This window comes from Triturus cristatus, chromosome 6 (assembly GCF_964204655.1).
Source record: "Triturus cristatus chromosome 6, aTriCri1.1, whole genome shotgun sequence".
Classification (NCBI taxonomy): domain Eukaryota; kingdom Metazoa; phylum Chordata; class Amphibia; order Caudata; family Salamandridae; genus Triturus; species Triturus cristatus.
Genome location: NC_140589.1, coordinates 266,886,105 through 266,891,130, shown reverse-complemented (window position 1 = coordinate 266,891,130; position 5,026 = coordinate 266,886,105). Strand labels below are relative to the sequence as shown.

The following is a 5,026-nucleotide window of genomic DNA, read 5'->3' as shown; positions in this document are numbered from 1 at the left end:
CCAAAACTGCCCCTGCTCGGTTTTTTTTTTTTTTTTTTTCTTTTCCGGCACCACTCCAATGGGTGACCCCATCAACTTTATGCAACAGCCATTTCCTGAAAGGGGTCCGCCCTGCGGCCCTCCTGTACCTCCTTATCCATTTTCGCTTTTTCCACCTGTGGGCGCTCCTGCGCCAATTTCAACGTAACTGCCCATCTCCGCACCCTCGTACCGTCCTACACCAAACTAAACCCCACCAGAAACCCCCAACCGTAGTCACTCCGCCACTGCTTTTATATATTTTTTTTTTTTTTTTTTTTTTATATATTTATTTATTTATTTATTTTTTATTTTAAGCATGGGAATCTTGCATGATACCACTACACCAGCGGCGCTCGTCCTGTCCGGATAACCCCACAACTTCCCCACCTTAACCGTACTAAGAGCCCTGGGGCCCAGGCCCCTCAGCCCCCCTCCCACCTGCCGTGGCTGCTTTTGTGTTGCACCATTCCTGGAGGTACTGCAACACCAAGTTGATGCGTGGATTGGACAGAGCCAGCTCCTATTCCATCTCCCTGTTCCAAAAATCAAATTAATATATGGACCCCAGATAGAGGGCGCATCAGATATTAACTGGCCGTAAAAATAGTCTTCACCGACCCCGCGAGCCCCATGGTATGTTCTCCCCGCTTCGCTGCCGTATCCCACGCCATGCGCGCCCGGAATTCCTCAGCATACTGAGCCCAGGCATATCCCCCCCTTGTAATTTGCGCTTTCCGTATGACTGCCTTGTATTTACACATGGCCACTAACCTCCCTGGAAGCTCCCCACCGTACCCACTGTCAAATTGAGAAAAGCCGCTGTCCGGTTCCCTATCGTCACAGGCACCTTAAGCCTCCTTGCCCACTCGAATTCCACCTCCTCGGAACCCTCCTTTGTCCTGACTTTCCTATGCCGGAGTTTGACCATTTTCACATATTCCTCCTTCCAAACCTCGTTTTGTTACCAACATCCAATGCCCCCCAAGGGCTTCGCTACCCCCATAAACGGTAACCGTGTGCTCTTCAATTCCTCCTTTCCACTTGATTTTTTTTTTTTTTTTTTTTTTTTGTGTGAGCCCACTGTGGAGCCCGACCCACACCTTGAGCTTAAGAGTCTACATGCTCTAACTACTGAGCTAGCCGGGCCCCTCCCCTGTCCTTGCATCAGCTGCCTCTTTCTTGACCGTCCCTTCTCCGCGGTCTTACATTCGTCCCCCGTTTCTGCGCCTTCCTGGCCTACTGCCACATCCATAACGTACTCTCCCTCGTGCAACCTCCCCCCGACCCCCCCCCACCCCTCTGGAAACCATCACTGGGCGCCCGAGCAAATGTTTATTACCTGGCGCCAGTGCCTCTGTCCGCCGCTCCTCCCGGCGTCCTGTCCTGGGGGCCGAGCTGTTTCCCACCTCGATGTCCGACCCGTGGGCCGCGCCTGGCGTCGTGACACCTGCAAGAAACTAGCCACAACATTACTCGGCCCCCTGTCCCCCCTTGTCCCCCTCACGCAACTCCCCGTCTTCCATCCTGTCCCGCACCCCCAGCGCTCCCCGCTGGTGGCGCCAACTGCTGGAGTGGTCAACAAACATTCTCCGCTGCGGTGCTCCTCTGCCGATGGTCCCCGGGGCGCCGTGACCCCGTGGGTGTTGGGGCTGGCGAGCCCGTACCGGGCCTACTTATGCCAGCCGCGCCGGGATCCCTCGCCGGTACAGGATACGCCGCCCAAGGCTCCACCCTCCCTTCTCCTTGGTGCCATCGAGCCGCTCCCAGCCCTACCAAGTCTGGCACCCCACGCCGGTCAAACTGTCGGTCTCCCGCCTGGAAAGAAATGAAGTAGTCTGGTGTGCTGGGCCTACCACCCTCCCGACTCCCCTCCCAGCCTCGCTTACCGGCCCCCAACGTATTTGCTACCCACGCCCGACCCACCGCGCTCCAATCCCCCACCTCCCTCTCGTTTCCGTCCCTGTCCCCCCCCGACGCTCCAAACCCCCTACCCGACCACCCCACCCCTGTCCGCTCGCCCCCGCCCTCACCCCCGGACTTCCACCCCTCCTTCGCCACACCGCTCACGCCCCGCCCCCACCCTGCACCCCCTGTCCCCTCGTCCCCCGGCCAGACCCCCTAAACCCGGTCGCCCTCGGCCCAGAACTCCAAATTGTCCAGGCCATCCCAGTACCGACTTCCACCGCGCCTGGGTTCCCCCTTGCTGCACTCCCCGCCGTCTGCCTGATTCCCCCACCGCCGGTAGCGGGAAACCCCCTGCCCGCCGGCTCCCGACAAAACCCCCCACGCCGTGCTCCCCCCCCCACCCTCCCTGGCTGCTGCGCGCTCCACCATCGAAGCCGAGCGGCCCCACCAAGCTTTTCTTCGCGTTCCCGCCGTTTTTGCTGTAAATTCAAATGCTGAATTTACCGTCCAAATCCCCCTCTCATATCCAGCAACGGTATGCGAATCGTGAAAGTTTGCCATAATCAAATGGGGTCATGGTTCTCAAGCGCTGGGGAAGCACTCACCTAGCTGAAGCATCAGATACACAGACAAGTCACTGGGACTGTCAGCCTCACAAGACCACCCCTGTATGCGAGCGTTTTCAAAGCAGTGACTGTCTAGCTCGCTTTCTCGTCCACAGTTGCAAGCTATTGTTCGTGCCGTCTCGCGTTAGGGAACACTTCTTCCCCTCCCATGCCCCCGGAGCGGCCGTCCCCAGATGTAGCTCGTCGCCGGTTGTCACCCGGAGCTCGCCCCGCCCCCGCCCAGACGAAACCCCGCCGTCGCTAATTCCCGCTGTTTCCACCGAATTCGTTGGAATCCCAAGAAGAGGAACCACTTGAGAAAACGCGGGGCGAGTGTGTTCCGTAGTCCACCCTGCTCCCGCGTTGCATTTAACTTTTAATCGTTTCGGCAGTCCGCCGAAATGTAAATGAGTTACCGCCTCACCTTCTGCCTGCCCGTGAGAGAAAATATTTCCTACTCCCCGCGCTCCCAGCCACCAGGTCACCAAACTTAAAATGGTGGCTGGGGGGCGCGCAACTAGCCTATATAGCCCTTGGGCTACTTTTGCCGTAATTGGGCTGCATTTGGGCTATCCCAAAATGCAGCCCAAACTCACAAAATGGCCGCTACAGCCACTCCCCCCCCCTCCCCCTCCCAATCTGCCCGGGAGGCAGACCTCGCTGTGCTCGGCTGCCCCCCAAGCTCCCATTGTATTTCACCCCATAAAATGCGCCTCACGCAGAGGGTTTTGGGTTCACTCTTCAATGATATTTAAAAGGTGACACTGCCGGTCTGACCTCTGGTTTACAACTCTGATTCATTTCCTTAGAACTGGATTATGCTGGGTTCTGTTTACTCGTGTTCTGCATTTCTTCTGAGCTACCTGCTATTCCATTGAATTAAATGTATAGCAGATGATAATAGTTGCTTTTTGCCTTTTGTAATGGTTTAAGTCTTTAATAAACCTTCATGATTTTACATGTTCGTACTTATTGTGAAGCCTAATGTGCTTTTATTGAATTATGATTTTTTTTTTTTTTATGTTGAACTGCTTTGAATGGCCAGATGCAGTGAGGAGCACCAAAATCCTAAAGGGATCCCCCTCCCACCCCCGTTCAACCGTAGCACTTTAGATTGAAGACTGGGAAAAACGCGACATCACTAATATGACTATGAATTCTTCAAACCCCAAAACTATGCTCCGAGGAAATACTGCAGTCACATTTACACGTATGGTTTTTGCTTTGTTTGAACTCATTCTTTCCACTCTGTTACGTCATAGCTGCTCGTTCATCTGCAGTAAATTAAGGACATTAATGTCTCGACCGTGGAAGTGTAACCCTGAAGCAGCAAACACACGTGTAAGGCGTAGCATGAAGATCTGCAATCCTAGTGGTTTGCCTTTGAAGGGTGGTGATTTGTCTCATAAATATTCCACTTGGACAGAAACTCATCTCCAAGATCTAGATTAAACCTGTGAGACCGTCACGGCTGAAATAGAAGCTTTCCGTAACATGGGGGCCGCCATTTTCCCAAAGAAAAACACAAAGACGACATTGCAAGGTTTTTGTTTAGCAAAAAAATCCCAAAACTGCGCCCGTGTTTGGTAACATGCTCAAGAGGTGATATTCTGAAGAAGTGGTTATGAAATAAGTTCCTATGGAAACTCTTACAGTTTAACCGTACAGCTTCCGCTCATAACACAGATTTTCCCATTGATAAAAAACAGTCACGGAAGAGAGTGTTTGCATCCGACTCCTGTGGGAATAGACTATCAGAACAGGTGCGTGGGAACCGCTTCTACGATATCTATAAAAACAATGACTCATGTTAAACGTGTTGCTCAAATATTTATGTAAGCGCCGTGGCTACGACTACACGAGCCTGGGTTTCTGGGCCTGCTCCCAAGCGCGAAGGTGACCCCGATCAAGTCTTCTTGACCCCATTCTAGTAGCAGCTAAAGTTTACGGGGCTAAGGGGTGGTGGAGTCCACTATCGAGGGGGCTTTGCATGCCCTCCCATCACTTTATCACCGAGCCTCATTTCTCTGCAGACAAAATAATACCAAATTCAATTAATAAATGCTGTGAGAGAGCTGGAGGCCTAGCTGCAGGGCTGTCAGATGAGCCAAGTACTGTGATGTGAGGGAGCCAGAAAAAATGAAACAATAAGTGGATGGGGAGAACAAGCATTGGCAAAGCCAATAGGCCTGGGTTTAATGCACTAATGTAGGCTTCTCTGACAAATAGCTCGGGAGCAACAGGTAGCTCTCCAGCTTCCTCAAAGTAGCTCGCCTGAGTGCAGCCCAGCCTCATAAACTAGAAGGTTTAGCTGGGCTGTGTTAAGAAATGTATACCAAAATTGAAAAGAGTGTATTCGAAATGGAAATGTGTGTATTTTGAAAATTCATAAGCAGACGTTTGGCGAAAAATGGTTGAAATCCCAAAATACATTTGTCTGATATTGAGTGATAAATCATTTAGCGCTAGGGAGACTTATTACTATAATTATCTTG

The 5,026-nt window shown here is 52.4% G+C and overlaps 1 non-coding gene across 1 annotated transcript; it reads right to left on the bottom strand.

Moving 5' to 3' along the window:
- Positions 1 to 474: 474 nt before the first annotated feature.
- LOC146816748 (U2 spliceosomal RNA) lies at positions 475 to 658 on the bottom strand. The gene has a single exon (XR_014964969.1). It is a non-coding gene; the product is annotated as a U2 spliceosomal RNA (small nuclear RNA).
- Positions 659 to 5,026: the final 4,368 nt, after the last annotated feature.